The sequence below is a fragment of the Mauremys reevesii genome, linkage group 9, assembly GCF_016161935.1.
Source record: "Mauremys reevesii isolate NIE-2019 linkage group 9, ASM1616193v1, whole genome shotgun sequence".
NCBI classification, from domain to species: Eukaryota; Metazoa; Chordata; order Testudines; family Geoemydidae; genus Mauremys; species Mauremys reevesii.
This window is the reverse complement of record NC_052631.1, coordinates 101,264,803-101,287,762: the sequence shown is the minus strand read 5'-3', so window position 1 is coordinate 101,287,762 and position 22,960 is coordinate 101,264,803. Positions and strand designations below refer to the sequence as shown.

General features: G+C 48.8%; 1 protein-coding gene across 6 annotated transcripts in view; it reads left to right on the top strand.

Moving 5' to 3' along the window:
- The window catches only part of PLS3 (plastin 3), an 81,574-nt gene that overhangs the window by 21,496 nt on the left and 37,118 nt on the right, over positions 1 to 22,960 (top strand). For 4 of the 6 annotated variants that reach the window (XM_039488595.1, XM_039488600.1, XM_039488599.1 and 1 more), the window contains exon 2: positions 20,666 to 20,762. The gene's annotated coding sequence lies outside the window, so the exon portion shown is untranslated. Of the gene's footprint in view, positions 1 to 6,901; positions 7,040 to 20,665; positions 20,767 to 22,960 lie in introns of those variants that run through there. The other 2 variants (XM_039488597.1, XM_039488601.1) reach the window with 2 other exon arrangements.

The following is a 22,960-nucleotide window of genomic DNA, read 5'->3' as shown; positions in this document are numbered from 1 at the left end:
CACTTACTGACCAAACAGTTCCGTGCCGGGTTCTGTTGGAAAAAATAAACAAAACAAAGGCGTGTTTAATGTTAGGCAAAATCTGTAAATCTGACTTAAAATGAGGTCTACATTTTAAAGTGCCTGTTAACATTTCAGTGTCTTTATTTCAAAAGTGAATTTGTGCAATGAAAGATACAAGCACAAATGGCTGGTAACTGTGTGGACTTAAGTTGCTGCCGTTCAGATGGCAGAATATCCCTTGTGACAGGGAAAGCTGAACGGCAAGGACAATTTCTTATTCTCTCCTCACACCGGGATATTGAAAAGCCAGTTTTAACTGCTGATTGTATCTGACTGGTTTTAAATGATCACAAATGTCACACTTTTGCTGCATGTCAAAAGAAGACTTTGCTCCTTACACTTATTAAAGAGCACTTGGGTTAACTTGCAGAAGGTGAAGCTCATTCTGTGAAGACCCAGCCTTCTATCTGGGTTCAAAGTGTGAACTGTTGAAGGACTTGTCTACACTGGGACAGCTCCCTGTGTGGACACAGTTTTGGAATTCAGTACAAGTGACTCCAATTCCAGAACTGTGTCCAAGCGAGGAGCTGTTCCAGTCAGTTTCCCCATGTAAACAAGCCTCTACGTTCACCTTCTATGGTTGAGCAGAATAACACCCCTGGTAGTCCAGCAGCTGGCTTGGAGGTGATGATGCAGTGTCCTGAGCAGCAAGATGAGTGGTACTTAGATGAGACGTAGCTGAGCCTAAATCTGCCCATGTCTCTTGTTGGTCTTCCTGTTGCACAGAGAACTCTGGGGAAATAGGTACTCCCTCTTCCTTGCTCACTGCTTGTCTCTTTAAATCTGCTCCTTTTGCATTTGTCCTTTGTAAACTTCAGCTCCCCCTCCCCCTTCAGCTCTCCCTCCCTCCAGCAGTGAAGTGCCTTTTCTGAGCAACCAATTTACTGTAATTGCTGTGCTCACTGATTATAGCACAAAGTGCACCTTGCAGGGGAAGTTTGGTTTGGGCTAAAAATACTCCATGCTTAAGTTCTTACTAGCTTCACCTCCCTTTTGATAAGACAAAGCCCCGCTCTGCTTTTCCTCAATCTCCTATTGGTAGAGCAGAGGTGGGGGATTCCCCCAAATTGCTGATGTAGGTCTGGCCCTGTGACCCTGCTCAGATGCCTGTCTAAACCAGTCCCAGTGGGCAGCAAACTCTGAGCACTCTGCAGTTTGGCCTTGCTACGTATTATCGTTAGCTGACAACTGCTGCTTGCTGTGAAATCCCCTTGCACATAGGAGCACATCTGAGATTCCGACTGGGTTCTCTGGACAGCATGATCTCCTCCCCTTTCAATCCCCTCCATTCCATGCTTCTCACCTTACATTTTTGAGATGTAAAAAAGTGGGTGATTCACTCCTAACAGTAAGACATGCTTCCCGCTTATCACCATCAGGAAATGAGTGGCCATGGAGAGCTTATTCGAGACTCTGCTTACAAAATAGCAAGAAACGAGGTGCCCTCTGCATTGTGTTCAGGTTACACCTTCAGCCTCCTGGAATATTTTTGATCACCTCCCCTGAATGAACAGGGGTTTAGCTACTACACCAAACTCTGATATTCAGGGCTAGCGGAGAAGTGGAACGTAGTCCTTAATATCCTTTGTGAGCTGCGGAATCATACCCCAGTATGTAACTTTGTTAAAGGCAAATACACAAACTTCTAGCCCCTGTGATTGTGAATAAATCCTTGAATGCTCTATGATGGTGTCTTCCTGGTGCAGGCAGCCTGAAACAATAGCTCTGAGAGGTGTTAACTCTGAAACCTCAAGAGGGAACTGCAAAAGTTAAGCTTGGTGTTCCACCCGCTCCCAAGCTGTCAAACTCTTCCTACACCTTTTATGTTGATATAAAATTAGGCAGTATGTCCACAACTGACTGTGGGTGGGGGTGGGAAAGAGGAGCGACGTGAAATGGAATTTGATATGAAAAGATCATAGAGGAGAGGACACTGTTTGAGGTTTTTAATGGAATTCAGTTTGTAAATGAAGCTGCCACCGAAGCCAGCTGGCCGTGCTCCAGAACCCTGGGCTGGCTTGGTGTGCACGACACAGGACTCTGGTGACAGTTTGTCCTGAATTGTTTGCGGCTCTGCATGGATCCCAGTCAAAGTCAATAATAGGTGGGTGGAGAGACGACAAGCATTAGTTGCCAAAACCCTGCCAACCAGACCTTTGGCACGTTCTGCCAGACAAAGAAGTGGGTAGTACACGTGGTCCTGTTCCTGAGTTCCAGCCTCTGACCTGCTCTTCCCCTGCCACTGGTTCTCTGTCTAGTAGGGCCATTTGTTTTTTCTTGAGAACCTAACTACACCATTTACCATCCTGTAAATGGCCCAGGATACTGAATGTGAGACGCCTTTAATGGAGCAGGGCAGATGGCCTTGTTTTTGCTGGGTGAATGATGCTTTAAGCTCTGACTTTAGGGCAGGGACTCAAGGGCAGGTTGATGGCGACTGGAATGGCACAACAGCCACCTTCTCCCCCCCGCCCGAGATTTGTGTTTGTCTGACCCTGAAATCTCTGGAGGAGCCGCAGCTCCTTCAAGCTCTGTTTGCGCTGCTTCAGTGGCACAAACGGGCTTCATGCAGCAGCTAACTAGCCTCCTCTAGGGCAGAGCCTAACCTGGCTTGGGGGGGCGCCCTGGTATGTGTGTCAGGTGTCGGTTGGGAGCCAGGCCACTGATCCTAGTTAGCAGAGTGTTATTTTCAAGACTCTTATCGGTCAGTGTAAGTTAGAGCAGTCCCAAGGCTGCTCTAAACTGTGCAGGTGGCCAGTTTGGCCCCAGCAGCCTGCCAAGGTTGGGAGGAGGAATGTGGAGTGATGCCACCAATGCCTCCTTCCCTGGAGACCTCTGGCCCTGCTCTAGTGCTCCTGGGGATTTGTGAATATTGACATCCATGACAAAACTCGTTAATCCCTTCGATACAAACTTTGCTCCAGTCTCCAGCCTTACCCCAACAGGTCCTGGCTTCCTGCAGGTAGCTGTGCAGCTCCCCATGGTTACAGGAATAACCAGCTTCCTCTTGTCCGGAGCATGCGGGAATGGGGATCCTACTCCGTAACCTGGACACTGGAAGAACCTTGTAGGACTTTCACCCAGCTGTAACCCAGGGTAACTGGTTGCTTTCCAGTGGGTGCGTTCGCCCAGCTTCCCTCTGACAGGTGTGTTGAGCTCTGAGGAAAGAGGGGGCAAGTTGTTACATGGAATCTCTTGCTTTGGACTTTCCCCTCTCCCACTTGTGACCACACGGTGCCTACGGCAGCTGCAGCTGCTGCTTACGTGGCTGGGTTTGTAGGGGAGTGTCGAACATGCATTTTGTTGCCTTTAAAATGAAATTTAGCAGCTGGAAACAAGGTGAGCGATTGCTGTGTAACCAGCAAGTCCTCTGGGGGCTGCTCCTCAGCATCCTCTGAACTGAAAGTCCTGCTTTCTCCGCTTCTGACCGTTATGAGTTGTTGGTTGGGCATCATGCCTCCAAAGGCTTTTAAAGAAGTCGATAGCTCCTCTTTCTTCTACCTTGCCTTTCAGTATTAAAAACCAAGCCCTCCTGGGGTTTTCTAAATGCTGGATGAATTAGTTCCCTGGCTCAGATTTGGCTTCAGTGTTTGTAATTTAAACCTCTCGGGGATTTCTGTAGGCCTTTACGATGGTCTGGCTGGCTGGCTCTTACAGGAGCAGGTAAGGCCAGTCTGTCTGTCCAGTTGCTGCTGGACAGTATCTGGGCACCTAGTGGATTGAGAGCATTGCAGGGAGCCAGGAATTTCTTAGGGCTTGTTTACACTGGCACTTTACAGCGCTGCAGCTTTCCCGCTCAGGGGTGTGAAACCGGCACAGCAAGTTTCAGCGCCGTAAAGCGCCAGTGTGGACAGTGCACCAGCGCTGGGAGCTACGCCCCTCGTGGAGGTGGGTTTTTTAGAGCGCTGCGAGAGCTCTCTCCTAGTGCTGCACCGTGACCACACAAGGCACGGGCAGCGCTTTAATGTTGCCAGTGAAGACACGCCCTTCGTTCTAATCCCCGGTTCTTGACTAAATTGTTCTTTGGCCTCGAGCAAATCTCTTAACTGCTCTGCCTGAGTTTCCCTATGTCTAAAATTTACTTCATTTAGGGAGGGTGTGGCACTGTTAACATTAAGAGTAGTTGCACTGTGTGAAATAAGTAATTTGTCAGAAGTGAATGTGACAGTTCAGAGATTAACTGGTGTGTGTGTGTGTGTAACTGGTATGTCTTAGTATCACTGGAATCTATCTCAGATAAGCATGATTGTTCTGTCTTATTGACAAATGGATTTGCTTCCCAGTAATACTCCATATGGAGAGGGAGACTTTGACTTGTCTAAAATACACTCTCTGCATGTGCAAACACCTCCGCTTTGGGTAGCGAGCTACAGAATTTGGAGAATGGTTTTAATTACAAAATTGACAACATCCTAATTTCAGAGTCACTTCAGACACATTCTGTAAATCTCCCTGAAAGGCTCTTTTCCCCTCTTGAGATCATATATTGAGTGGGCTGTAAGATTTCTATTGTGCAAGAACAGGAGAAACCAGATCTGACCAGGCATGCCCTAGGAAGTGAAGTGGGAGTGTTCCTGAAACTGTCTACTCCACTGGCTCCCAGAGATGCTCTGGCTCCAGGGTGTGGCTCAGAGCATGACTTTGGGATGACTAGCACTGGCTTTAATGCTGGCTGAGGTTTTCGAGCGGAATTGCACATGCGTTGACAGTACTGGATTCAGAGAGGTTTAGAGAGCTAACTGCTTCTCAAGGTACAGGACCACTAGTTAACACTTAGCCTCCCCCTTTAGGGTCTTTACAGCTCTGTGAAGAGATAAGGGGTGTATTGTGTTATGCACTGATGGTACATTCAAAGCTTGCTCTCTACGGCAGTGAAGCGCTGGCAGCTGACAATGGGAATGGCATAGGCAGTAGCACTGCAAGCTTCCTTGTCTTGCTAATGCTCAGCTTTCAAAGGCGCCATCGTGCTGGTCTGAACCAGATTCAGACGGTCTAGGTACAGGGGAGAAGGAAGAATTACATTATTGAGGATCCAGCAAACTCAGAAGCTGTAGGGTGTTTGGGTTTGGCTGTGCCTGCTTCATCCCTGCTTCTGTCTCAAGCCCTTTCCCCCACACGAGCTGCTGCTGGTGTGCGTTTCTTCCCCAGTGTCCCAGCCCCATCGGCTCCCGGTAGCCAGAGGAGAAGAAGCTGGTATTCAAGTGCTCAGTAGCCCCTTTGACCTTTATCTGGAGAGTGAAGATGCTGGTACTTAGAGTTCAGAGCTTGTCTTGGAAGCATGCAAAGAAGTCAGGAAATCCAGAGTTTAGTTGTACAGAGAGAACTTATAAAGGACACCACGTGATACCAAGAGACTTTGTAATGTCTGAAAGCCCATGTGGTAAATCTGCAGTATCTCAGTCTTGCTGTCATTTGCGACTCACTTGCAAAGAACCTAGAGAAAACAGTTCAGGCTAGTGACCTTCTGTAAGTTTCTTCTTTCTTGTTGCATGTTTGTAAACTGAAATTTTAATTATGGTCTGGGACCCAGTTACACTTCCGGGATAGAGCCACCAGGTAAGGACTGGATGTCATAGATAATACGTTGTTTTACTGAAGGAAAATCCTGCAGAGAACAGCATGCATAGTGTACGTGGTGACATGAATGGAGATAATTCATAAGGGACACCTGCACCTTAGCAGTGAGGCTTGCTGTCAGGTTGGGCAGAAGGCTGGGGGAACAAGGATTATCTTTTTAAAACAAAAATAAAAAATGAATCTTATTTAGTGTCTTAAGTAGTTTTGCCTAGATTAGCTATTTTGTTCTATGTAGCACACTTCCTACCTGCACGTAGTGCTCTCAAAAAGTTCAGGGTCGACACAGCTATCTCCTGAATCTCCTTTTTCAAGGAAAAGGACAGGACTACTGTGTACTTCCTCAGGCAACCAGTTACACCAGCCTATGCTATCCACTCCTGTACCCGATGTAGAATGCATGGCTGGGGTGTCCTTATATGCCTTGTTTCTTCCAGTTAGTGGAAGTTAGAGCAGCCTTTAGACTGTTCTAACGTGCATAGTGGGACTGCCCTGGTGCACAGCCAACCCAAGATCAAGGGAGCACAAAAAGTAGATTTAAAGCGACCTTTGTATTTCTCTCGCTCTCTTCCTGACTTGTGCTGTGTGCCCCTCAGCTGCAGTTGAGACCAGATCACTCATTTTCCTGGCCGAAGTATTTTTGATAATAAAATGCAATGAAAATTTGTTGGCAAGAGTATTTTAATCTTCAGAATGACCACGGATTCTTTAACACTCTAAATTCTTCAGTCACCTGAGAGTTTTATTCAGGTGGAGTAATCTCCCCCGCTAGCATGAAGCGGGGGTGGGGATGGCTGGCCCTCTAAAACAGGGGCTTAATAAAAGCTATTTCTTAACATGAATAGCATATACAACCTGCCTCACTTAACCTTGATGGTGGTTGTATTTCTGTGCATCAAGTCAGAGATCAAGTCAATGTAATAAAAAATGCTTGCTTGGTAACTTGCCTTTTGCTTGTGATGTCTGATGTGGAGCCTGTCGATAGAGTTATAGGACAGACAGCGTGGGTTTGTTCTTTAAAAGTAGCTGGACTTTTTATTTTATATAGTTATTACAGAGTACACAGGCCAGTTTTGAACTGCGTACACTTGTAAGGGTCTGGAGAGGCAGCAGTAGAAGTGGCTGTTGTGGATGTGGGAGAAATGTGCAGCTTTTTTTGGTAAATGTTTTGCAGCGTAATGCTAGCTTCCCGGGAAGAATATTTTAAGTTGTAGCATTCCGTCAGCATGTTCTCATTTGCTGGCAGGAAGTGTTGTAACTTGCTGTTTAGAATTGCAATTGTAAGAGGAATGCTGGATTTCCAGATTAACTTTCTGGGCGTGGGTCTGGGTGAAGGTGCCATTAGCCCTGGGACTATGCAAGGGAGCAGGGTTGCTCGCCTCTCAGAACAGGAGGAGGAAAGGTAAGGATGTCTTATTCTGTGAGCCAGCATTATAACCTCAGCTTAATTTTACTACATTTCCTGGTAGCCCTGGATGCTGGTAGTTCATATATGAATTTGTGCATGCTTGAGAGAGAGACCGTTCCCTTATTTTTTGTAGTAGCTTCTGATGCTGTAGCCCGATATGCAAAGCGAGTAGCTTTAGCTGAAGCAAACCAAATCCTGCTGAACATGGTTTTCATCTGTGCTCCTGATCAAATGTCACTGTTTGTTAGCTGTAAAAAGAGCAGGAGGACTTGTGGCACTTTAGAGACTAACATTTATGTGAGCATAAGCTTCCGTGGGCTACAGCTCACTTCATCATGGGCTGTAGCCCGTGAAAGCTTATGCTCAAATAAATGTGTTTAGTCTCTAAGGTGCCACAAGTCCTCCTGCTTTTTTTGTGACTACAGACTAACACGGCTGCTGCTCAGAAACCTATGTTAGCTGTGGCTCTCGTTTGTTTGGAGTGCTGGGATGTCAATATAATTCAGTGTTCGTTAGCTGTCTTTGTTAGAGAGTGAAGCGACGTGACATATGGTAACTCTCTCTTTTTTTTAAAAACTAGCTGGACTATGGTCCTCCCTTCCCCACTCCCCCGCAAGCACTTACCATAGTTTAATCATTTAAATGGCTGTCTGTAGTGTTTTAAATGCTAGTACCGTTTCAGCTTGCATTCCGCTGTAACTTGCTGAAAGGTGCTAAACATTTAGCACTGGTAGCGCTATGCATCTGCTTCCGTGTATGAAGGATCCAAGCATGAAGAACAAGTTTTGAGGGAGTATCTGGCTCTGGAGTCCAAATGCTCTTTTCAGAGGATTCCAGCAAACTGGAGTCAGTACCCCTCTGATCATTTGTTTAAATACACATGGCTGGCATGATATGAAACAGTGCTTCTGTGAATGGAAGGCATCTGCCATTGTAGGTTAGGAAGTGTTGATGGCTGAGGCTGAAATACACTAATCTTCCATAAGAAGTTTCATAGTGAAAAGTAGCCCCGTGGCTTATTTGAAAGCCATAATACACTAATTATAAATCCTTAAACAGAAGCTGTCACGTTGAGTAATGGTGCCATTTTCACTAATAGACTTTTTCAGATACTGAGTACTAGACTGAGGTGGTTTATTGTTTATGCTGATGAACGTTAAAACTTAGATCTGAAAATATTATTTGTCCAGTAGAATAAGTTGTTGTCATCAGTTGATGCACTTAATAGAAAGCACAAGAGTTATTCTCTAAGGCAGCTTATCAAACTGAATTTTGTATGGCTTCTTCACACATTAATTGTACAGAATGAAATACCTTGGTGTATCATTTAATCTAAAACTGGCTTTAGGGCCTAGCTACAGGGCTACTTTTGCAAATTGGCAGCAAGCAGCAGGCAAACACACACCTCTGCAGCGCTGCGCAAATTGCGCCGCAAAGCGCCAGTAAGCCCCAGCCAGCCGTCAGCCCAGCGCCCCAGCGCCGTCCGCTATTCAGGAGGGGAGTGGAGGGACGGCGACAGAGAAAACTCTCCCAGCGCTGGCGCTTTGACTACACTTAGCGCTTCAAAGCGCTGCCGCGGCAGCGCTTTGAAATGCAAGTGTAGCCAAAGCCTGAGATTACATCTTGCAAAGAGGGTCTTACATTAAAAAGTTGATCTCAATGGTAGGTGAAGTTCAGTGTATTCAGACTAGAAAAAAGGCAGTTTTACCAGTGAGGGTGACTGACCATTGGACAACTTACCTGCAAATGCGGTGGATGCTCTGTCAATTGAGGCTTTTAAAGTCAGAGCAGCTCTCTCTGAGGCATGCGGCCGGAAGTTATGGGTTTGATGCAGCAATCCCTGAGTGAAATTCTCTGGCTTGTGTTACATAGGAGGTTAGACTAGGTCATAATGGTTCCTTCTGGCCTTAATATCCATTAACTTCTGGTGAATATCACAAAGGTTCATCGCTGCCTCTTCTCTGCAGCAGCAGAGCTCGACTGATCTTGCCTTGGGCATGACTGTATTGGCAAGTGTATTCCCTTGGCTCCATGTGCCTTTCCTCCTTTGTAATTAATTTACTCTAGGGAGGAGAGTGGAATGCCCTGCTGTCTGCAAGGAAAACTTAATTTCACTACACCAGATACAAATTTAATTTCACAAAGGTTTGCAATCTTTTTGGGAGGGAAAGGCTGGCAGAGTTTTCTGCTATTTGGTACTTCAGTCTAACCTTAGTATAATTTTTATCTGCTTCTGTTAAAGATTCTGTCTCCTACTTAATAGCCTCTCTACAGTAAAGGAGCATCCTTGCTCCCCGCCACTAATCTTGAGAGGATTATGAAGAAGTGCTCAGTTTTTTTTTTTCTAGAAGAACCATCCTAGGAAACTCTTCAGTGCAGGGCAAGAAGTTATTTTCCTTTTGCTTTCTTTAGTTCTTTCTAGTACCAAGGGGAGAAAATTCTTTCTATTGGCTGAATGGTCTCTCTTCCCTCAAAATCAAGTTCTTGCTTTCCTTCCATATCTAATCTATGCCATCTTGATCATCAGCTGAAATTCTTCTTAAACCCCTGAAAATACAGTAAGTTCTTGGCCATGATAATGGTCTCTTGGGTTTCAGAGTGGCTTGTTGGTAGTTCAGGAATGTATTTGCTGTTCGGTGTTTTTCTGTTAAAATGTATTATTTGTAATCTGCATAATGAGTACAAATCTCTGATGTGGTGGCATTTCGTTCCTGGCTTCACAATTTGAAGACTGCTTCTGTTTGACTCTCAAATTGATCAGAAAACTGCTTGGAGAGTGTTCCTGTATTTTTGGAAAAGGGTCACACAAATGGAGGCGTGAAAGCAGTTGCTGAAACTTGCTTTAGTCCAGGGGTTCTCAAACTGGGGGTCGGGACCCCTCAGGGGGTCACGAGGTTATTACATGGGGGGTTGCGAGCTGTCAGCCTCCACCCCAAACCCTGCTTTGCCTCCAGCATTTATAATGGTGTTAAATTAAAAACACTTTTCTATATATTTATAAGGGGGAGGGGTCGCATTCAGAGACTTGCTGTGTGAAAGGGGTCACCAGTACAAAAGTTTGAGAGCCACTGCTTTAGTCTAAGTCCTTTACGGGTCGGGAATGGAACAACACTCAGTTATGACTGAAATAAGCCTGTTTGCAGGGACGGGGTCTATATGTAATACGCCTGAGGGCTTGTGTATGTGGTGCCACAGTGAGCTCAACCAGGCTGAGTGCTCTGGAGAGAGCACAACACGGTCGAGCTGGTGGCCCTGTCTAGACCCTGCGCCTGGCACAACCTGGAAGATGCCTAGTACACATTAACATAGTCCTGTGGGATCGCAGCATAGGGAGAACGTGGGCTGAAGTACGGATAAATACAAACAAGACCTCTTGGGTTCAACCCGTTGTGTTGGCACGTGAGCGTAACCAGCATGCTGGTCAGTTCCCCACTGTGCCCCGTTCAGAAGATATGAGTTATAGGCCCCAGTTCTGGGGGTGGGTTGGGGAGGCAGTGTCGTCTCATCCCTGAGTTCCCTGTACACCAGTAGCCCCCAACCTTTTTCGTCTGGCGGGCACCAGACGACGAGCCACGGAGGACCGTGGCGGCGGACGAGCATCTGCCGAAATGCCGCCTACAAGTGGCAACGTCAATAGACATCGCTGCCGACAAGCAGCGTCATCCAGAGGTGTCGCCGCCGAAATACTGCCGAAAATCGGTGGCATTTCGGCGGCGACGCCTCTGGATGCTGCTGCTTGTCGACGGCGGGTGCCCTTAGACGCCCAGCGAGCGCCATGGCACCCGCGGGCACCACGTTGGGGACCCCTGCAGTACACTGAATGCTGGCCAGGTCAAGCTGGGGAATCTCCAGGGAAGAGCAGCTGCTTGGAACCCAAAGGGTCCGGAGATGCTTAGGATCTGATGCGCAGGGGCCAGTGGCGTCTGGAAGGAGGCAGTGTAGCCTGACTCACCTTTGTCAAGGAGGGAAGTGCCTGTATCACATAGCACGGGAGGCACTGCTGTGCTGGGTGTGCTCTGTACACTTAGTCGCAGAGGCTTCCTGCTCTGAACGGTTTCCATTCCAGACAGATGCTGGGAGGAAGGAAACACTCTGCCCAGAGAGGGAGACTCAGATTTGCCTAAGGTGCCATAGTGAGTCTATGCTAGAGCCAGCGCCTGCTGAATACCAGCGCCTTAACGACAAGAACACTCGCTTGAGAAAGGAGCTGAAACCCGGTGAGATCAGGTGTTATAAATTCCAGACAGAAGCAACTGTTTGTCTCCCCACAATGCACACAGCTATGGGAGATGTCTTGAAATGAGCACCTGCTCCTTGCAGCACGTGAAGCAATTAGTTGCAATGTCACGAGTTCAGTTAACGGAGGACTGCCGCCATATTTTCACAGTTGATGTGAATGTCTTATTGTAATCCAGGTGTAAAGGAAACCGATTTAGCAGGTTTTGTTTTTCTGATGGCCCATGCATTAAGGCTGGAGTGGCTGCTTTGCTATGATACAGATGTTAGCTAAACTATAATGTTTCAGAAATAGTTGACAAGCAGGTCTCTTAAGATTGAATTAGAGCAATAGTTGAACTGGTTTCTGCTGCATGCTGTACAGATTCTGAATACTTCGTTTATAACTATGTTTTTGGAATATGATCATCCTACCACTTAAGACAGATTTATTTACAGTTAGCAAATGACAATCTTCACCTGTTCTGCTCCATCTTCCCCCAGCTATTACATGGAAGCGGCTCTCTCCCTTTCAAGGGAGCACTGTCTTTAGCTGCCCTTTTCTTTATTGCTTCCCGGTGTAGGTGTTCTCTCTGGGGGCTTGCCCACACTACAGGTCATGTCAGTAAAATCTGTGTCGCTCAGGGGTGTGACTAAGCCGCCCCGAGTGACGTACGTTGCACGGAGCTAAGCACTGCTGCAGGCATGGGGTCATTCTGCCGACAGAGCTCTCTTGTCAGCACAGAGCGTCTTCACCAGCTGTGCTCTAGTGCTGCTGCAGCGCAGCCGTAGCTCGCCTGCAGGGCGTGTGGCCCCTGCTTCTGTCTCCCCACTTCCCGGCCTCATCCCCTTTTGTCCACATGGATTTCTGTCCCCTGGTCCAGGCTGGTCTCTGGGTTTAACTTTTGTCAAGGGGTTATCCTGAGCCTTACTAACCAAGGCTGTACCGGTTCCTGCATAACAAGCGTCTACCGCATCTCTAGCGCTCTCCTCTCCCTCTGCCAGCAGTGCTGGAAAATTATCTGCACGCTGTCACCGGAGACGCCTGCTGGTAGGAAACGAAGGGAGCCTTTACTGGGGGGCCGAATCACCAAGGGGTTGGCTGGCAATCTGGGTCTGGCCGTCCCGAGGACTGAGTCTAAGAGAAGCAGCCAGAGTCATTTCGCCTTTGAGGATCCCCCACCTGACAGTGCTTCATCCTCCCATCTCTCCCCAGGAAGGGCCCGAGGTGTGGTGGTGCCATCTGTAAGGCAGCTGGACGTGAGGTAATACTGGGACACGTATCTGTAGCCCCACCCTTCGTTTTTGAACAACTGCTGCTTACCCCCAGGTGCAGCTTCCTTTCTCTGTGTGCCGGGTCAATTCCCCCAGGAGAGTTTCTGCTACTCCCCTTTTGGAGTGAGCAATGTCCTGTCCCACATTGTGTGTTGGAGGCAGAGCACACAGCACTGAGCAGCCTTGGCTGTGTCTACACTGCCGCGGGAAGCCGACCTACGCTACGCTACGCAACTACAGCTAGGTGCATAACGTAGCTGGAGGCTGTGTCTACACTGCCGCGGGAAGCCGACCTACACTACACTACGCTACGCAACTACAGCTAGGTGAATAACGTAGCTGGAGGCTGTGTCTACACTGCCGCGGGAAGCCGACCTACGCTACGCTACGCAACTACAGCTAGGTGAATAACGTAGCTGGAGTCGACGTAACCTTTGGCCAAGTTACCGTGGGGTCGATGGCAGAAACCCTCTTGTCGACTTACCTTACTTTTCCCATCTGGGGTAGAGTACAGGGGTCGACTGGAGTCCATTTGACGGGTCTTTAGTAGACCCACTAAATCGACCATTGGTGGATCGATCTCAGAGCATCGATCCCGATCCCAGCTATAGTGTAGACATAACTCTCTTATCTCCTTAACCTCACTCTGTGTTCCATCTCTGCCAGCCAGATAAATACCTGCTGTGAAGCTACAGATTGCATGCAGCAGGCGTGACTGATCTCTCCTCCGACTTCCCTGCCACTGACAACAGCACAGTGAGGATACTAGGGTCTGTGGTTACATTCCCAGTAGTAACTGTGCTTTTAACATCAGGTTTATTGACTACTTAGTTGCACAGGTTGGGATTTCCTGCCAATATGCTAATGCTAAATGTCTCTGTGCCTAATGGCTTGAGTTTCAGTCTCCAGCACCAGCCCCAAGCTTGCTGATTGTGTAGTCAGTGGATATAGCGGTGTGTTGGTAAGGCTTGCTTGGGTCAGAGAGATCTTTGAGTAGTTCCTAGAATAAGTGGTGGCAAGTCTGCCTCCAGCCTGGGTTTTCTCCAAGACAGCATGGAGAAGCCAACGCTCCTTCTCAACCAGCTCCCTAAAGTGAGGGTTCTGGACTTACCAAATCAACTTTTTGTTTTTTATCTCCTGGGGATAAGTTTGAGTGTGGGGAGTTCCCAGGAACATCTGAAAAAACCTGTTTGCAACTCACACCCAGGAGGGCTTGGGGGATTCCACCCTTTAGTCTTCCTCCCTCCATCTCACACAGCCCCAAACAAATCCTTGTTCTTGAAGGATCCCCAGTGCATCCATGCCAACACTGCAGAAATCTCTCCCGGAAGCTATCGGAGGCAAAGCAAGCTCTGGTAGAAACATCCCAGCAAGAGAGGTATTTCCATAATCCCCGGCTGCTGCGGGAAGGAGTGTCCGTATGGTGGAACTCCTGCAGTGCTCTGTCCCACAGTGACACGTCTCCAAATCCTGCCTTGATCCCCTGGCAGGGCTTTCAGCGACCAACTCCAAACTGTATTTCAACGCCCCTGATGAATTCGGCAGCTCCCCGGATATTGGAAGCTAGCGCTGTAGTGACGGGAGCAAAATCTCTTCCAGTCTACACCCAAATCAGCGGAGCAGCAACAGAGAGTCTCTCTGCCTCTCTTGGCGTGCTTGTCTTCAGTGGTTTGCCAGCTGCACCCTGGCAGGGTTCATGGAAACGGTGACATTTGTCAACATACCCTAGGCCACCTGATTGGATTTGATTCTCCTCTGGATGCTCCCTGACCATGTGTCCCACTCCACTCTCACCTGTTTGCCTCTTGTTACGTCTACACTGCAGTAAAAGAGCTGCGGCATGGTGTGGCGTGGCGTGGCGTACCACAGCAGGCCTGGTCGGCTGACTTGGGCTGTGGCTCTGGGGCTAGACACTTGGGCAGGAGCCCGGGATCTGAAGTCCCATGACCTGGGCTCCAGCCCGAGCCTGAATGTCCGCGCTGCTATCTTTAGCACTGCAGTCCAAGCCCTGTGAGCACGAGTCAACGGAGCTGGGCTCAGACTGGTGCGGGGTGTTTTATTGCAGGGTAGGCATATCTGTGGAGAGCTCTGGGGGTCCCTGCGTATCTGGCTGGAGACAAAAGCTCAGTGTAAACAAATAAAAGTACTTTTATTCCCATTGTGAGAGCACTTCCTGGTTCCAGGAAGCAGGAAAATTGGGAGTGGGTGAAGGGGGAGGGAGAAAGTTGGGACAAACAATGGGATTTTTAAAAAGTTTCTAAATTGTCCCATAAACCAAGTTCTGATTGAAATTAAATCTGAATTACTCATCAGAGCCACTGCAGAAACAGGGAGTGGTGGATTAAAAAAATAAGAGTAAGCGTGGAATTCAATTTAGAGGTGGTTCAGCATCTTCAGAAGAAACTTCAAATGGCCCCGTGCTGCTGAGCAGCAGAACTTCTCCGAGGTCCCTTCTGGCCTTGGATCCTGTCATGAGTGCTCTGTTGTTCCCTTCCTTAATGGGCCCTGGGGAAAACAGGACTGCACTGGCCGCAAGATGCTCGCAATAGCTAGGTGTTGGAAGGATGATACTTTTAGCAGTAAACATTGATTTCACTGAACACACAGCTACGCACACACATACATGAAAAAACAGTCCCACTGATAGCGATTTTACAGACGGGCAAAGTAAGAGCCGTGCTGCTTGGGAACTTGGAGTTTGAGATAAGGATATAGACTAGCTGTATTTTGACATGTGATGTTAACAGATTGTGTTTTAATGGTTTTAAAGCTTTAACTAATGGACCCCTCCCCAATTTCCTGCAACTATGAAAATGGAAATAGATAAGGCTGAAATAAACATTGATGTCCGTCAGTTATTAAAAAAAATAATTGAACACTTCCAGCTCTAATTAGTGCTGGTAGAAAACATCAGAAATGAGGGTAACTCTAATAAAATCTCCTGCTTCAGAGCTCTGGCCAGTTGCCTGCAGGAGTCAGGAAGGAAGGTCTCTCCCTGATGCACAGTTGGGTACATGCATTTGGATTTTCTCACCTTCCTCTGAAGCGTCAGAGATTGGCCACAGGTGGAGATGGGATACAAGGTGGGTAGGTCAGTGCTCTGAGGCAGTACAGAAATTCCTTTCTAGATGCCCAAAAGGTGTCTTGCTCACATGCTCAGGGACATACCAAGTGGGGGCCTGCAGGGATCAGTTCTGGGTCCAGTTCTGTTAAATATATTTATCAATGATTTAGATAATGGCATAGAAAGGACACTTATAAAGCTTGTGGATGATACCAAGCTGGGAGGGGTTGCAAGTGCTTTGGAGGATAGGATTAAAGTACAAAATGATCTGGACAAACTGGAGAAATGGTCTGAAGTAAATGGGACGAAATTCAATAGGACAATTGCAAAGAACTCCACTTGGGAAGGAACAATCAGTTGCACACACACACAATGGGCAATGACTGCCTAGGAAGGAACACTGCGGAAAGGGAGCTGGGGGTCAGAGTGGACCACAAGCTAAATATGAGTCAACAGTGTGACACTGTTGCAAAAAAAAGCGAATGTAATTCTGGGAGGTATTGGCAGGAGTGTTGTAAGCAAGACGCGAGAAGTAATTCTTCCACTCGACTCTGTGCTGATTAGGCCTCAGCTGGAGTAATCTGTCCAGTTCTGGGTGCCACGTTTCAGGAAAGATGTGGACAAACTGGAGAAAGTCCAGAAAAGAGCAACAAAAATGATTAAAGGTACAGAAAACATGACCTATGAGGGAAGATTGAAAAAAAAATTGACTTGGTTTAGTCCGGAGAAGAGAAGACTGAGTGGGGACATACGTACTTGAAAACTGTTAAGAGGTTGTTACAAGGAGGAGGGAGGTAAATTGTTCTTGTTAACCTGAGGGTAGGACAAGAAGCAATGGGCTTAAATTGCAGCAAGGGAGGTTTAGGTTGGACATTAGGAAAAACTTCCTAACTGTGAGGGTGGTTAAGCACCGGAATAAATTGCCTAGGGAGGTTGTGGAATCTCCATCATTGGGGATTTTTAAGAGCAGGTTAGACAGACACCTGCCAGGGATGGTCTCGATAATCCTTGGTCCTGCCATGAGTGCAGGGGACTGGACTAGAGACCTCTCGAGGTCCCTTCCAGTCCTACGATTCTGTGAGTCTATACTGACCAATGGATTTGGGGCTGGGAAGGAATTTTCCCCCATGTTGCATTGGCAGGGGCCCGGGAGGTTTTTGCCTTCCTCTGCAGGATGGGGTGCTGGTTGCCTGATGGGATCATCTGGGCATCTCTTCCCTAATGAGTTCTCTGCCATGGCAGGGGCCTCAGATGTTGGTGGTAGCGTGGTCTCTCCTGCTCTCTGCCTGTGACACAGCAGGTCATTCTTCTGATAGCTGATCTGCTTTAGTCTAACTGAACTCATTGGACTACACATAGAGATAATGGGGTGAAATTTAATGGCTTGTGATCTACAGGAGCTCAGATCAGATGGTCCCTTCCGGTCTTAAAATCTACAAAACTTTATTTGGGAACAGAGCTGAAATTCATAGGCCCGAGACTTGACGTGCACTAGCTTCTGCATGGAGAATTTTGTTTCTGTGACAATAAATACTCTAGGGATGTTTAAAACATTTCCAAACAACAAGGCACCGGAAGTACAGCGACTGTAAGCAAAGCTGTACCTGCACGGGAACGAGCGCTTGCTTAGCGCTTCGAGACAAGAACCAGTCACAGTGGAAACGCTAGCCAGGTCACCAGGAACTTTCCCCACTTACACATGGACAAAGGCAAGAGCTCAGCCTGCAGTTGTCCCTGTCTCTGCAGAGTCCATGTCACTGAGCACAAGAATGGCCATACTGAGTCAGACCAAAGGTCCATCTTCCGACAGTGGCCAGTGCCAGGTGCCCGAGAGGGAATGAACAGAACAGACCACTGGTTTTTTCTTTCCCCGAAGCTAATGGTTCAGTTTCTCTTTACGTGCCAGCAGCCTAGGACCTGTGAATAATCCTGCAGTAACAAACAAATGTGCCCCCTCCCAAAGCAGGGAAAGAATTGGTAAACAAGGAAACACACTGTAGACTTCAGACTTCCAAATCTGATACCAAGAATGAGAGGACAGGTCACTTCCTTAGTTTTCACGTGCTGGCAATGGCTCGCTGACCACTTCTGGAGCCTGGGGTAAATAACGAGTGTCTGCTCAATCGCATGTGCAGTGCAGAGCTCTGCACTCTCATGGCAGGACAGATCTTGTTGGCAATAAAACCCCAGAGAATTCTCCCCGGCTGGACCTGGATCAAAGGAATCTGAGGAGCCTTTGCAAGTATGTGCTGTAATTGCTGGCAGCCAGGCAGCAAACTCTCTCCGCCCTCTCAGATGTCTGCAAACATGGCATTTAACCTCTGGCCCAAAGCAACAGCCACCTCCCCAGAGATGTCAGGCCTCTTGCGCACAGCACCCAGCCTCTGTGACTGAGTGCCTCACGCCCAGTGCACCTGGCTCCTTTTTAGCAGAGAGAAATAGAGAATGCAAGCTTTCAACTTGCATCAAATACGCCGCTCCTTTCCGTGTGTGTGTGTGTGTGTCAGCATCAACGCTGGCCTTTCTGGCCATTCGAGGGGTAAGCTGGAACCCACGGCAGGAGGCATGAAAGCCTCACCGATGTGACATTTCATTGCTGGAGAAGGGAGTGAAGCCTTCTCAAACTGCTCTGTGGAAAGGCCTTTCGCCCCAGATGGCTGAAAAGGCCACGTGACCGTCCAGGCATGAGCAGCCCTCTCTTTAGAGTTTCCGAGGAGATGGGGAAGAAAGCAGAGCAATACCCCCATCGTCCTCGCCACATGGAGGGAGCTTCGGAAGGGACTGGTGCTCCTCTGAGGAGTTGGAGGCATGGGAGGAGGTGTAAGCCACAGGGGGAGATGCGATGGCTAAGGCTGGGAGCTGAGGGGAAGGCTTTCCACAAGGGATGAACAGTGGGAACTCCTAGCAAATTAAGGGCGGCTTTTACTGAAGTCAAGCCTGAGTGAAAGGGTAGAGGGGAGACGCTGCCGCCCCAGAGTGCACCGTATAGCAAAGCAGGGCGTCCCTGGGTTACAAAACCGGAAGGAGCCCTACTCCATTACCATGCAGCTGACTAATGGGGAAAGAAGGGTGTGGATCCAGCTGACATGCTGTCCATGCAATTGCACCTTCAGGGTGAAGGGCCCTGAGCTTACAATACGGTGGGTTTATTTGCCTTCTAATTTTGGTTGTTTTGGGGATGCCTACGGACAACTCAACATCCCAAGTCTCATTCGCAATCTGCAGTTCTCTTCCCAGGGAGTCTTTGCTCCTAGATGAATCTCATTGTGCGGTGGAGGAAGGTGTGTGTTCCTTCCTTACTGCTTGTTTACGCTTTAAAATCTGACTCCATATTTGCTTACTGGAGTAAACAGGTGAATGCCGGCTTCCTGTTACCTTGTAGTAGAATCTCTAATGTTACAGGGTTTGCAGAAATGTTATCGTTGCAGAACTTTTAAACTTCTGATACTAGCTTCTTGCCTTAGCCCAGAACGGTTAGCAGGCGTTTCTAAATCCTGCTGTGCCGTGGATCCAGGCACGCCCAAAGCTGAGCCGTTTGTTTTTAAACGGGGCGTGCACATTTTCACGAGGCAAGTGGCATAATGCCGTCTGGCACTTCCAGCTGTCCCTGGGAGTAGCTTGTACTGTTGGGGAACTGTTTGGCCATAGGTTCCTCTAGCTTGGTGGAGGTTTCCTACTTTCTAGGTTAAGTCGCAGCCGTAACACTTTGGTGTGTGTTTTGTATCCTGTGTGCTCAGTGAAAGGCGCTGGCTAATCGCTTATGAATCGTGCTCGTGCTAGTAGAGCTGTGCAAATGTGAACTGATCTCTCCTCTGTGGCTTTCGATGAATCACCATCCTCCAGGAGGACATGGGCCCCATTGCCAAGCTCCAGCCCAGCCCGCCCCAGCTCTCCCACGCTCGCTGTGCCTGGTGCTGTCTTTGCATTGGAACGGTGATGGCTTAAACCCGCCCTGCACACGGATATCTCTCTTCCCACCCCCTCCAGAGAGAACTAGGGTCCCATTCTCCCCCTCATGCTCTCTGCCTCCATAAACCTGATTCTGACCCTTCAGGGAAAGTGGGGGCAGCAGCCAGGTAGATCTGCCGCCCCCACCCCCACAAGGCCAGGCAGGCCTGCCTTGGTGCCGCTCCTGCCTGTATGCAGTAGCCACTGTCCTTTTAAAAGACTCCTCCTAACCCAGAGCCTGAGGCAAAGGGCCCCTGGGTCCTGGCCGTGGGGGTGCTGCATGGAGGGATGGCCCCACAGCCTGTCCCCCTCCACTCCAGGGAAGATTCTGACTGGGACGGGCTGGAAGGAAGAGCAGGCTTAACTCTCTGATCCCCTGCAGGTGCTAGCGGGGAGAGGGCCGGGCCGCTCTCCCTCGAACAGCTGGGAGGTGTAGCAGGCAAGCCAGCAAGCTCAGGCAGCGTGTGAGGGGAAAGGGGTGAGCTTGGGGGTGTGAGGAGGGGGCTTCTGAGTAAGCGTAGCCTGTCTAATCAAACCAGTCAGATCGACCGGGCTTCAGAGGGTCAGCCTGAGTCTGGCTGAGGGCCGAGTTCCCAGGGCTCCGGCTAGCTGCGGTGAGAGCAGGGCTCTGAGGGGGTGTTCGCTGGAGCAGCAAGGGGTGGTAAATAGCTGTTCGTGACCAGGCCAGGTATTTAAAAGCCGTTAATACAAAGCCTGGGGTACCTTTGACCCTGCGTGGCTAATGCCATAACCCCCAGGCTCAGTGTCCGGTGCGTTTAGAAGTTGTACAATGTCTGTTTGACGCAGAATTTTGACCCAGTGCACATCTGGGGTGTGACTTGGTACAGAACAGAAACTCAAACTAAAAGCCACTCTTCTCGGCAAAGTCATAATGGGGCAGCGGTAGGAGATACTGGTCTGCCAACTCCTGGCTTGTATTCCGTTGCCTCTGCCCATATGCGCAGTAGAAAAGCGTGCGCTCTCCAGGCCTTCCGCCTCCAGCTGGGGCGTGCTGCTTAGGCCGGAGTAGTTCTGTTTGCTTGCTCCAGTTGGGGACCATTGTGCTAATGACGTAGATGAGGCTTCACTAACTGAATCCAATATTTTTCCATTTGCAGAGCCTGAAACTGCTCTACAGCACAAGTCTCCATCTGGCCACAATCTGCTCCTACACAGCCCTGGCAGGGACATTGATCCCAACACAAATATCACTTGGTAGGTAAGACTAGCTTGGCACCCAGGGAAAGAGAAGGCTAAAGTGTGGGTGGGTGGGGATGGGATGGGATGGGATGGGCTGGGAGGGTGGACTGCCCCAGCAGGGGATGGGATGGGAGGGGACTGCCCCAGCAGTGGGAGGGGTGGGGGGGATGGGATGGGAGGGTGGACTGCCCCAGCAGTGGGAGGGGTGGGGGGGATGGGAGACTGCCCCAGCAGACAGGGCACTGTACTGGGACTCTGGAGGAGCTTGGTTTTAGTCCCACCTCTGCTGCATTTTATCCCTGCGTCTGTGACTGGCTTTGTGCCAGTAGGCAGGTCACCACTGTGCCTCAGTTTCCCTGCCATTAAAGTGGGGATGGGGCCTCACTGGTAACTTGCCTTGCACTGTATGGATGAAAAGTGCCGCACACAAGCGAGACGTTAACTCTGATTTGTGGGGCGGTCTCATATGAAGGCTTCCTTGCTGCCCCGTGCTCATGCCAGCTGCTGTGTCTGCTGTGCTCAAGCACTTGTCAGATCGGGTTAGATGGCCAGCTCTGCTCTAACTCCGGTTAGCAGAGCCTTCATCTGTGTCTTCACTGCCTCGGCTGGGGGTGGGAGGTGGGTAGAAAGCAGAGTAACTAATGTGCATTACCTGTCCTGCTGCACAGCCTTAATGGGGCTCTTTCACCTCCTACTGGGAGGTCAGCACTGTACCTTTGCCCGCAGGTGACCTCTCTTGGCTATCTCATGGTCAAAATGCCAATTCTCTCTCGAAAATCCTTGTGGAGACGAGGCGCCGTCAAGCATTAGTTTACCCCGCTGTCAAACGCGCCCGTTGGGCAGTGTAGACACAGCTTCAAACACTGAACATTTGATCGTTCAAGCAGATGCATGGCCAAGCCCAAACTGTGTCCTCGTCCAGTGTGCTTTCCATGCTCCCTCACTTGGCGGTCCAAGGAGCTGGCGTTTCAAGTGCAGTGGTCAGTCCCAGGCACGCTGTAAAACTCACCCACCGGTGGTTTGCTTTTTCAGTGTCTGGCCTTTATCTGGCTAAGTCTGAAGTGTCAGGAAAAATAGCGTACCCCTTCTTTGTGCTGGGGTTTGTCTGGTGCCTGCGGGACACGTCTTCTCTCACATCCCCTGAGGCAGAATGCACCAGACCCGCGGGTGAGGGTGCGAGGTCCAGGGGACTCTGTCCAGCTGGTGCCCCCTTGGAAGGGAGCCCACTGTATTCTGTAATTCCACAGCACCAGTGTCACGGGCAACTCGTATTCTGTTTAGAGAGTGTAGCTGAGAATGCCAGGCAAGTGCTGATGACCGAGCCCCGAGAGCAGCGGACATTCTGCTGACCTAACGCAAAGAGGGCACAGCAGTCTTCCCCATCCCCCTGCCTTCAAAGCAAATATACTGATGACTTCTGGCTCACTAAACGTGGGCTGAATTACACCCAGATGAGAGCCTTGCAAAGCCACACCCATCCAAAGGGAGGGTTCCTGCAGAGTTCGTGGGGCTATGGTTTGGTAGAGTAGGTAAAAATAGCTTCAAATACATGTCCAGTCAAATGACGTCTTAAAAACTTCTAAAACAAGCTTGGTGCAGTCTGACTGGAATTTGCAGGGACGTTGTCAGCTTGCGATCAAGATAGAGATTTTAACTTGACAAGGAAGCTCAGAGGTGGGTGTAGCACTTAATGCTTAACTTTCAAAAGCTGTCTTTGTTGATGGACAACTAATTGCTTCAGATGTAGTCAGTTTTTTATAGGTGCCGTCCTGAGCATTAAAGCTGTACAAATAATCAAGACTCCAGCAGAGGTTTTATTCAACGCTATTGTAACAAGACCAAGTATTTGCAGCTTAATTCTTTGGTTCAGATTTCCCTCCCATTCCCCTCTCAAGTACCTGAACACTCCCTCCGGCTCCTTCAACATTCCCACTTGTCAGCACATGTATGAAGAACAACCTGTTTGTTTCTCAATTTTCATGTAGTTTTCTTCCTCCCCTGTTGTCATAAGACCCACAGAAATGACTGTTTCTCCTAAAGCATCAGTGGCACTGCATCGATCCAGTATTGCATATGCACAAAGTAAACTGACTCAGCTGAGTAGCTGTCACTTATATGCCACCCCTAAGATCACTGTAACAATAGTAGGTAGGACATTTTCATTCAGATTTAAGTTGTTGACATTATTTTGGAATACTAATGTGGTTACATTA